The following is a 12,057-nucleotide window of genomic DNA, read 5'->3' on the forward strand; positions in this document are numbered from 1 at the left end:
AGCATGGCTCAGGCGGTTTCGATTGCAGTTACACCAGTTATCTCATAGAACAAATAGCTCAGGGTCTTCAAACATCGAGGGTGTTACCAGCTCGGCCGGTTGCTATTGCTCGGCTAAGGTTGGTCCATATTTGACTGATGAGGAGCAGAAGAGGTTGGAGCGGTTTGGGAGGCTTAAACCACCAGAGTTCAGCGGAGGAAAGTCAGAGGATGCTTAGGATTTTCTAGACTGGTGTCAGCGGATTCTTCACACAACGGGTATTTTAGAGACTAGTGGAGTTACATTCACCACTTTTTAGCTGACAGGGGTAGCCTACAGATGGTGGCAAATATATGAGTTGAGTAGGCCAGTTGGCACTGCGCCACTTACATGTCATGAGTTCTCAGTTCTCTTCTTAGAGAAGTTTGTTCCATAAACTCGCAGAGAGGAGATGCGTAAAGATTTTGAGCAGCTACACCAGGGGATATGAGTGTGACTCAGTACGAGATGAGATTCACGTATTTGGCCCGTCATGCTATATGGTTGGGCCCCACTGAGAGAGAGATAGAGGATCAGGAGGTTTATTGATGGCCTCAACTATGGTCTACGTTACAGTATGGATCTAGAGGCCAAGACAGATTCTAGGTTTGACCAAGTGGTCGAGATTTCTAGGCGCTTGGAGAAGGCTCGCATGTTTGAGCGAGAGGGAAAGAGGCCTTGTGGTTTAGCTGAGTTCAGTTGTACCTCATCTGGAGGTCAGTCACTTAAGAGTAGAGGTCATCCTTTCAGGTTTGCTCCGATGGCTCGTTAAAGTTCATCATGGTGCATCAGCTAGCCAAGGTTCATATAGTACTCACCCAATTCAGTTATCTTTCAGTGCACTCCCAGTTCAGAGCTCATACCGTGCTCTATCAGTTTAGGGTTTGTCAGTACCGAGTTCTTCCAATGGTTATTCTATTTCTCGAGGACCAATTCAGACCCCACAATCATATCCGGCTTGAGGTTGTTATGATTGTGGAGAGTTGGGGAATGTGAGGAAGTATTGTCCTTGTTATTACAGAGGTCCAGTGTAGCAGGGAGGCCAGTCTATGACTTCTGCACTAGCTGCTACACCACCCGCTCAACCATAGAGGCCATGCGGGTTGAGGTCGCCCTAGAGGGGGAGGTTAGACAGGTGGTGGTCAAGCTTGTTTCTAAGCATTTCCCGCCAGACCAGAGGCAGTTGCTTCCAATGTTGTGATCACATGTATTGTTTCAGTATGCCATAGGGATGCTTCAATATTATTTGACCCTGGTTCCACTTATTCATATGTGTCATCATACTTTGCTCGTAATTTGGATATAACTCGTGATTCTTTAGCTATGCTTGTACATGTATCTACACAAGTGGGTGATTTTATTATTGTGGATCGTTTATATCGATCGTCTGTGGTGACTATTGGGGGATATAAGATAAGAGTTGATATTTTATTGCTTAGCATGGTTGATATTGACGTGATTTTAGGAATGGACTGGTTGTCTCCATATCACGCTATCCTTGATTATCACGCTAAGACCGTGACATTGGCATGTCGGGGGTGCCGAGGTTAGTGTGGAGAGGCTCCCCTGATTATGTTTCTAATAGAGTGATTTCACATTTGAAGGCCCAACGGATGATTGAGAAGGCATGTTTGTCATAGTTGGCCTTCGTGAGGGATGTTAGTGCTGATACCCCTTCAATTAAGTTAGTTCCAGTAGTGAGAGACTTCCTAGATGTATTTCTAGCAGACCTGTCGGGCATGCCACCCAACAGGGACATTGAATTTGGTATTGACTTGGTACTGGGCACTCAACCCATATCTATTTCACTGTATCGCATGGCACCTATTAAGTTGAGCAGCACTTGTAGGAACTACTTGATAAGGGCTTCATCAAGCCTGGTGTGCCGCCTTGGGGTGCATCAGTTCTATTTGTGAAGAAGAAGAATGGTACCATGAGGATGTGTATTGACTAAATGCAGCTGAACAAGGTTACTATTAAGAACAGGTACCAACTACCGTGCATTGATGACTTATTTGATCAACTTCAAAGAGCTAGAGTGTTCTCGAAGATTGATTTGAGGTCTGGGTATTATCAGTTGAAGATTTAGGATTTAGATATTCCGAAGACGACTTTCAGGACCTGCTATGGTCACTACAAGGTTTTGGTGATGTCTTTTGGGCTGACCAATGCCCCAGTAGCCTTTATGCACTTGATGAACAGCGTGTTCCAGCCATATCTTCATTCTTTCTTCATAGTATTCATTGATGATATATTGGTGTACTCACGCATCTAGGAGGATCATGAGCAGCATCTGAGGATCATACTCCAAACTTTGATGGAGAATAAGCTATATGCTAAATTCTCCAAGTGAGAGTTTTGGCTTGATTCTTTGGCGTTTTGGGGGCATGTGGTGTCTAGGGAGGGGATCAAGGTGGATCCGAAGAAGATTGAGGCAGTTCAGGGTTGGCCCAGACCGTCTTTTACTACTGAGATCCGAAGTTTCCTTGATTTGGCAGGATATTATCGCTATTTTGTGGAAGGTTTCTCATCAATTGCTGCACCTTTGACAAGATTGACCCAGAAAGGTGCCCCATTTAGGTGGTATGAGGAGTGTTAGAAGAGCTTTCAGAAGCTCAAGACTGTATTGACACAACCCTAGTGTTTGTGTTGCCTATAGGTTCGTGATCTTACACCGTGTACTGTGATGCGTCGCGTTTTAGACTTCGCGGTGTTGATGTAAATCAATAGGGTGATTGCCTGCGCGTCTCGACAGTTGAAGGTTCATGAGAAGAATTACCATGTGTATGATTTAGAGCTTGCATCCATTATTCACGCGTTGAAGATTTGGAGGCACTATCTATATGGCATTCCATGTGAGGTCTACACAGACCACCGGAGTCTCCCGCATCTGTTCAAGTAGAAGGACCTTAATTTGCGGCAGCAGAGATGGTTAGAGTTGCTTAAAGACTATGATATCACCATATTATATCATCCGGGGAAGGCCATGACCCACGTCCAATCCGCACTCAATAGTGAATGGAAATAGTCATTGGAAGAATAGTACCCAACAAGAATCGGGGTCGATTTCCACAGGGAGTTTACAAGGGGTGTTAGAGTAAACACTTGATGAGAGTACATGAAATAGCTCAATTGCACTTCCAACAAAGAGTTTTTTTTTCTAAGTCTAAAATTAACACTACAAATGTAAAATAATTAGAAGAAACTAGCAAGCGAGAATTGTTTTTGATGTCTTTATCAAATGGGAAAAAGCCTAGGGATGTAACCTTTGCCTAGGTGCTAACCTAATGGGTAAATCATGTTAATGCTTGTTTTAGTGACCGGGGTATATTATAACTCTCAACTCTCAATTACCCACTCAATACCTCTCGGTTATAGAGTGATTATGCCCAAATTGACTTTCTCAAGTCCAAATGGGTATCAATTCAAACGGTTGATATGAGCTCAAGTCGAGTTTTCCCTATATCTAGTTCTAACCCTTTAATTAGTCTAGCCAAAACCTTAACTAGCCGAATTTCTTGTTAGCTAAGTTTTCCTAGACTAGGTCCCTCTTTCTCAAGTAAGAACCAAGTCAAATAGGTAAAAACAATGTTTGCAACCATTAATTCTAGAAATAATACATGAACAAGGCTTAATTACCCAACATAAACAAACAATAATTAATTACCCATAAGGTTTACACACTAGGGTTGGGTACGCATTCTTAAAGAGGTTTTCCTAAAGAACAATCCATTACGCATTCTTGCATATCTTCACGTGCTTAAATTGGTTCATCTAGTGAGGTTAAGACTTAATCGAGAGGGGAGTTTTTGCTGAACGTTTGAACTAATAATTGAGGGAATTCGAGAGTCTCACTTTAACACTAGAAGTGAATTATCTAGAGTTAGATCTCGAACAATTATCTCGCACCTATCCTATCAAAACCCTATCTTCTCCCACTGATAACCTTCTTTGCTTAGTCCTTGTTTCGATTGTCATTAGTCAATAGTTTTAGATTCTTAGTCAATTTTAGTTAGACATATTATAAATCTCAAATGTTGATCATCTTGGATAGAAATCAAGCTAGAAACTATGAGAATACTGTTTAAATCCAATCCCTGTGGATACGATATTATACTATACTATATTGGATTAGCGAGCATAATTTAAGTGTGTATTTTGCGCTCGTCAATTTTTGGCGCCGTTGTCGGGGAGGTTACTGATTTTGATTAGTTTTCGTTGACTGTTCGCAGGTTACAGGTTTAGATTGATACATGACTCGAGCTTCTGCGAAAGAAGTGCTACCATACAAGCCCGAGATAGAAAAACAACTGAGACAGCTGAGGAAGGAAAGAGATCTCACCGAGACACCAGAAAAGGTTGGGCAATCCTCAACCAAAGAACTTATGGCTGGAAACAGTGATGATAATGTAGATTTGGCTGCAAGGGAGGTAGCCCAACAACGAGAAAAAGATGCACGAGATGCTGAGGAAGCAGCTATTAAAGATACACGGATTATCTATGAAGAAGAGAAGGGTCAGAGAATTGCTCAAAATCAACCCTTGGTTGTAGACCAGTTTGGAAATATAGCTCCCATGCCTAGGAGATCACTGGAAAGTTATGCTAGACCGGTATACATTCAAGGCTTATCAAGTGTTAGACCACCTCCAATTGTAGCTAACAATTTCGAGTTGAAGCAAGGGTTGCTTCAAACCATTCAGAACTGATGTGTCTTTAGAGAAAAGATGAGCGAAGATCCAAACACACATCTAATGGACTTTGAGGAGATTATGAAAACTTTTCAATACAATGGGGTGTCACAAGATGCAGTGTACTTAAAGGCATTCCCCTTTTCACTTAAAGATGATGCAAAGAAGTGACTTCGAAGCTTGCCCACGGGATTGATTAGAACATGGGAGTAGATGTCAAGAAAATTCCTTGATAAATATTTCTCCTCGGCTAAGACGGGCAAGTTTAGAAGAGAAATCTATAACTTTTGCCAGAAAGAGGCTGAAACTATTTTTGAAGCATGGGAGAGGTTTAAGGAGATTGTTAGAAAGTGTCAACATGGTGGAATTGAACTCTGGATGTAACTCTAGGACTTTTGGGATGGATTGACACCGGCTTCGCGTAGATCATTGAGCAATGCAGTTGGAGGCCCTTTGATGAAGAAGACTCCAGAGGAGATAGTTACAATTCTTGATGAGTTATCTGAAGATGTTAATCAGTGGCCCTCTGAAAGTGCTAAAAGAAGAAGATCAATTGGTGTTCACCAAGTTGATGCTAACACATCTGTTCAGGTATAACTTGATGTTATGGCTAAAGAAATACGACAGCTGACCTTAGCCTCGATACAAAATGAGCCTCATGCAGCTTGTGATATATGTGGAAGAGGACACCCTACTCATGAGTGTCAAGTCTCAACTGAGGAAATGAATGCTGTGGGAAATTATAATTTTAATGCAATGGGTCAGAAGCATCCCATTTTTCATGGAGTTCACCTGGGGGTACCGCTAATGCATGGCAAATAAATAACCCCAGATTTCAAGGACAAGGAGCTCCTAGTTTTATGAATCAGCTGAGGCAACAGTTTTAGCCTCAACAACCCAATCAGCCTGGTCTAGAAAATCTCATGAAGGCCTTCATTGTGAAAACTGATGAAAGATTTGAAGTACAAAGGGCATCAATTTGAAATTTAGAGAAGCAAGCGGGACAGATTGCAACAATATTATCTGAGAGGGTTCTGGGCACTCTCCCTACTGATACTAAAAGAAATCCTAAGGAAACAGTGAATGTTGTAACTTTGAGAAGTGGGCAAGTGTTGAAAGATCCCACCCCGATCCAAAAAGATGTGAGGCTTGAAAAAGAAAGTGGAGAGCAGCTGAAAAGTGATGAGGACAAGAAGAAGAAAGGCCCGATGAAGGCTGAGAAAAAAAAAGGAAGAAAAATCGAGCAGGGAGGAACATGAGGATAGCAAGCATATGCATGCGCTACATTTCCCTCAAAAGCTATGTAGAGAAAAGCTGGACAAGCAGTTTGAGAGATTTCTGGATGTGCTGAAACAGGTTCATGTAAACTTACTATTCACAGAAGTGCTATCACAAATGCCCTCTTATGCTAAATTCTTGAAAGAGTTCCTTATGAAGAAGAGGAAAGTAGAGGAGACCTCAGTGGTCAAGCTCACAGAGCCTTGCAGTGCAATATTGCAAAATAAACTCCCACAAAAGCATGGAGATCCAGGGAGTTTTACTATACCTTGGTCTTTAGGAACTATTAATTTTGATAAGTCTTTATGTGATTTTGGTAGCTTAATTAATTTAATGCCTCTATCTATTTACAGGAAACTGGAGAAGGAGATTGGAGAGATAAGGTCGGCACCAATATTGTTGCAGCTGGCAGACCAAACGACTTTAATACCCTAGGGGATAGTGGAAGATGTGTTAGTTCGGGTGGATAAGTTTGTATTTTCTATGGATTTTATAGTGGTGGAGGAGGTCCCCTTCATGCTAGGAAGACCATTCTTAGCGATGGGCAGATCAATATTAGATATATAAGAAAGAAAACTCATGCTTAGAGTGGGTGAGGAGACTGTGACTTTTAAAATGGATGTAGAAAAGGGGGCACAAAAGGAAAAACCAGCTGCGAGTATTGAGTGGAAAGTGAAGGGCTCGAAAGAGAAGGCTACGGTGAGTGAGAAAGATAAGTATAGGGTGTACCCCAATAAGGCTGAGAAGAAGCTGTCTGCATGGATGTGTGCATTAGTTCGGGCGCGAGGAATAGAGCCCGACTTCGACTCAGACCCCGACTAGATGTTTAAGGAAGTTTCCTTTACCTTATACTTTTTAATTGTGTGTCATGGGGACATGTCACAACTTAAAGTGTGGGGTGGGGGATATTTTTATGTATGTATGTATGTATGTATGTATGTATGTATGTATGTATGTATGTATGTATGTATGTATGTATGTATGTATGTATGTATGTATGTATGTATGTATGTATGTATGTATGTATGTATGTATGTATGTATGTATGTATGTATGTATGTATGTATGTATGTATGTATGTATGTATGTATGTATGTATGTATGTATGTATGTATTCTTTTTGTTAGTTGTAGTAGTTGGAGATAGAAAAAAAATTGAAAAACAATCATAAAGTTTTTAAAATTTTTGATTTTTCCCGACGATGGATATCATCGACGGGTTTCTTGAAGGATTAAAGTCGTGCGAAAAAAGACAAAAAAATTTTCGTTTGTAGGTAATGTAATAATTCCCCCTTGGTTTTTCTTTGTACTGCAGTTCTTTTCCAAGTGTTTTGTTTGAACCGGTTGTAGTTAGTAGTAGTTTTATTTTTTTTAGGAGTAGGAAACCTTGTGCTGTAATTTGAATTGAAGGAAATATCTCTTAACTTTATTATGCCTTGAGAATAGTAAGTGCTTTAGTTGTGACGCTTAGGCTCAGTTTTTGACTTTTGTAAAAGTACCTTAAATTGTATGATCTTAACTTTGCTTAACTGCTTTGACTAGAGTGTCTTGATAGTCCGATCCTGAGTGAGTTACTTGCCATGTGTGTGTGAGTTCTTGTTTTATTTTGTGCATTGCATTTGATGTCTAGAACTTGCCCTGTGTGTTTGCAAAGCGAAATAGTAGTTTTATTCAGTCTTGGAAGTAATATAGGTGTTTCTTTGTTGAGCTAATGATATTTTTACCCACCTAATTGTCATGTATCTTAGTTAACCCTTTTGAGCCTGTAATCTTGTTTCTTTGGCAACCACATTACAAGCCCTACCCATTTGTTTGAATTGACCATCTATTTAAACCTTGTACCTCTCGTGAGCACTTGAATTTGTTATGCACTTTGTAAAAGTTGAAGTGTGGGGTGTTGGTTTGCCTTTTGAGTGGAATTATTGAACTAAGGAGAAAGGTGCACTGTTTTGAAAAAAGTAAGAGTCACTTGAATTGAAAAAGAAAAAAAAAAATAAGTGTATGATTGTGAAAAATATTCTTTGATAGTGGTGACTCTTGATGTATTTGTGCATAAAAAAGTAGGGAGTTATTGTATATTGATGTGAAGGTGGAGTTATGGTTTGACATAAGTGTGGGGTATTGAATGGTTAAGTGTATGTATTAAAGTGCTTAGGTAGGTGTAGTCACTCTTATATCCAAATGCATCCTACCCATCCCACAACCTACATTACAACCAATTAAAGTCCTACTTCATCCTTGACTGAATGAGCTCAATTAGTAGAGTAGTACACTACAGGCAAGCCTATGGTACGTCTTTTGTGGCATATGAATGTACTTCTTAGAGTGAGTGAATTCTTTCTATCTTGAGTTCGTAATTGTTCTTAAATTTCATTGTGTGAAACTACTCTCTATTATTGTGTGAGGGCACTTGATTCACGAAGGAAAGGTAATAACGTTGAACTCTGTGTTAGAGTAAGTGAGCGGGTTGTGAAAATTTATGGTGCTTTTGAGTCAAATCTTGAGGCGAGGATGTTACAGTATTGTGCTTAGTCTATTTTAAATAGTCTTGGTGTGATGAGTTAGGAGAGTTGTTTAAAAAGGTCGTGTCTATATAAAAGTATAGTTTGATAGCTCGAGGACGAGCAATGGTTTAAGTGTGGGGTGTTGATGGTAGGCTATAATCCCGTATTTTAGTCGATTATTGCACTCTAATTCACTGCACTTTACTTGTGTTGATCTTTAATTGGTAGTGTTCTGCACTTATTGTGTGTTATGCCTTGTATGAGCGATTCCAAGTTATGTAGATGTGGTGGAGCTAATTCGAGCTATTTGGAGCTTTGAAGTCTGAGTAAAGGCCCAAGGAATTAAGACGAAATCGAGTTCGGAGGTCGAGTACCATGTATGTGTGTAAAAAGTGAAAGAAAAATGCTCAAGGGTGATTTCGTCTGGGCCTAATCCTACTTGGTATAAATACATGGAAAAACGTTATTTCTGAAATTTTGACATACTTTCGACCTAAGGAGGCTAAGGAGGAGTTGGATGAACAAAAGCACAAGGATTTCATCATTCCTTCCTCACTCAAGACCCGAGTTTGGATTGAATTTATGTTTTCCCATACTCTAATTTTATTTGTGATGAATTTCTCCATATCTATGGAGTAGTTCCAATTAGGGTTTGATGGATTTGGTGTATTGATGATTGTTTGTGGATTATAGCTCTAGTTTTATGTATTGAAGCGCTTTTGAATGATTTAATTGTTGCATATATATTCACTAGTTCATGTAATCAAGAGAGGCATAACTTGTGATATCTTTGCATTATATTGTTGGTTGAGTTCATAGATTCTTCTAAGTAATCGAAGGAGGCTAGTTGATTCATTGATTAAACATAGTTAGGAGAATAATCGAAAGAGGTTTTCCTAAAGACCAATCCATTACGCATTCTTGCATATCTTCATGTGCTTAAGACTTAATCGAGAGAGAAGTTTTTGCTAAATGTTTGAACTAATAATTGAGTGAATTCGAGAGACTCACTTGAACATTAGAAGTGAATTATCTAGAGTTAGATCCCAAACAATTATCTTGCACCTATCCTATCAAAACCCTATCTTCTCCCATTGATAACCTTCTTTGCTTAGTCCTTTTTTCGATTGTCATTAGTCAATAGCTTTAGATTCTTAGTCAATTTTAGTTAGACATCTTATAAATCTCAATTGTTGATCATCTTGGATAGAAATCAAGCTAGAAACTATGGGAATACTGTTTAAATCTTGGATAGCAATCAAGCTAGAAACTATGAGAATACTGTTTAAATCTAATCCCTGTGGATACGATATTATACTATACTATATTTGATTAGCGAGCATAATTTAAGTGTGTGTTTTGCGCTTATCAAACTTTAATATGACACTTGAGCTTCAAGAATTGTCTTCACTCATCAAGGACTCTTGTTCTAACATGTAGAGCATGGTGGACTCCAAACTCTTCCTCCTCTACCTTCCATTTGCCATGCTCACTTCAAGAATTAGCACTCAATCTCTAGCTCAATGAAAGGTTCACTCTTCTCTCACAAAGGAATGTCACAAGTAAAGCTTCAAGTACCATAGGCATGCCCCTCATGTAGATCACCATAAATGTAAGCTTACTGAGTTCTAAATCAAGTAGGACTTCTTTTGGGTTGTAATGAAGGCTTTTGGATTATAGGGTAGGATACCATATGGGATAAGTGGTTACACCCTTCCTTAAGCACTCCACATTTTCATTTCTTGGCTTACATTTACCAACTCTTAGAGGCATTTCCATTTCTTGGGGGGCTAGAGAGACTTGACATCACTCTTTATTTGTTCACTTCATTCTTTTTCTCCCTTGATGCTCATACTAGAGATAGTTGCCTCTTTTTGATTTCATCAACCTTCCTTTTATTCTCTTTTTTTGTATTTTTCTTTTTGTTCTTTTATTTTATTGCCTTCTCTTTTTCATAGAGATCATTTCTTTTCTCTTTTTAGTACCTTGATACCTCTTTTAGATTCCTCAACTCCCCCCCCAAACTTATACCTTAACCAACTTATTTCATAAGAGTGTTAAGGAAGGTTCAGGTGCCAAGAGAGGATTACAAAAAAAAACGGGTAAAGGCTTGTAGCATGGTTACCAATAGAGAAAGGCTAAAGGCTCAACGGGGTTGACTAGGGATAACAAGCGTTAGGTGAAAATTGAAAGCTCAAACGGACCAAGGAAAGCCTACAATCATCTTCCAAACCAAGCAAACCTAGAATTTTGCCTTGAAACACATTCGGGGCAAGTGCTAGACCATTTACAAAAATAGTTGGACTAGCCACAAATATCACATCACCTCTCATGCAACTAGACCGTAAAAGAGGACAGAGTCTAAAGCCTACAATGATCACAATCAAGTTAAAGATCACTATGGTCCAATCAACCACTCAATGATTATCAAAGTCAACTCAAGAATCTCAAAATCACTAACTAGTACTATTTTCTTTCAAAAACCTTGTTTCAAACCATAAGCACCCAGTTAAGTGTGTTGGTGCCAAATGAAGCATGGATTACTCTTTTTAGACAATAACTTGATTAGAGCTTTTATTCATTACTACTATTGTTATTATTACCTAAACACAAAAACGGACTCATTCCCTTAAGAAAGTTGTCACACCATCCATCCTCGGGAAGAGTCACCCGGTTCACACAAAAGACCACCTTTGAAAAGAACCGTGGCATTAAGAAAACCAAATGCTTATTATCCACACTACTACGAAAAACATAAAAGCTACTAACATAAATAAAAATCAAAGTAAACAAATAAAGAAGCTAATGAAAGCAATGACTAACTAAAGATAGATAAAAATAAAAAGAAACAGAATCATCCAATTACAATCCAAATGTGCCAAATGTATCATCAAATAAACACCACCCCCTCCCCCCGAATAAAAGTAAGCATTGTCCTCAATGCCTAACAAAATAAGAGTAAACAGAGAGAGGGTGAAGAAACTCCCTAAGAATCCTTGGACATCGCAGTGTCCCCAGCAGCATCAATCTCTGTTGGCTCATCCAACTAAATATCATCATCATATCTAGGAGTGGAGAACATCGCACGCACTGCATTAGCAGTGTCGGCGGCAATGCATGGCTCCTTAGACTGGCCAGCTGGAGCATCCTGTGTAGATGGATCTGGGGCGGTCTGGTCTTGGTCAAGCAATGTATCAAAGGGAAAATCCCCAGCTGTAGCTAGCTAGGTCTCCTCATCTTTTAGCTTGTCCACTGATTTCTTACTGGCTTGAGACTTTTTCATCTTCTTGACCTGCTTAGTCAATAGCTCAATAACTAAACAATACTGCACTAGAGTGTCTATAATCACTTTCTGGTTGTCCAGAATCTTGCCCAACTTCTCATTCGGTGGAATCCCGTGGTGCCTGTGTGGATGACTGCCCTGTAACGGTACTGGAAATCTCAGATAGCTTTGAAATAGCTACCTGCATCCAGTTGTTGAGACTCACCAATATCTGGGAGACTTGCATAGCAGAAAGTGGGCCTGCAGGCATGGGCACCAGCCTCAGAACCTGAGTAGGGACTACCCTA

The 12,057-nt window shown here is 39.6% G+C and overlaps 1 non-coding gene across 1 annotated transcript; it reads right to left on the minus strand.

Moving 5' to 3' along the window:
• Positions 1-4,967: 4,967 nt before the first annotated feature.
• On the minus strand, positions 4,968-5,074 carry LOC117279114 (small nucleolar RNA R71). The gene has a single exon (XR_004509510.1). It is a non-coding gene; the product is annotated as a small nucleolar RNA R71 (small nucleolar RNA).
• Positions 5,075-12,057: the final 6,983 nt, after the last annotated feature.

Source organism: Nicotiana tomentosiformis, chromosome 8, assembly GCF_000390325.3.
Source record: "Nicotiana tomentosiformis chromosome 8, ASM39032v3, whole genome shotgun sequence".
Taxonomy (NCBI): domain Eukaryota; kingdom Viridiplantae; phylum Streptophyta; class Magnoliopsida; order Solanales; family Solanaceae; genus Nicotiana; species Nicotiana tomentosiformis.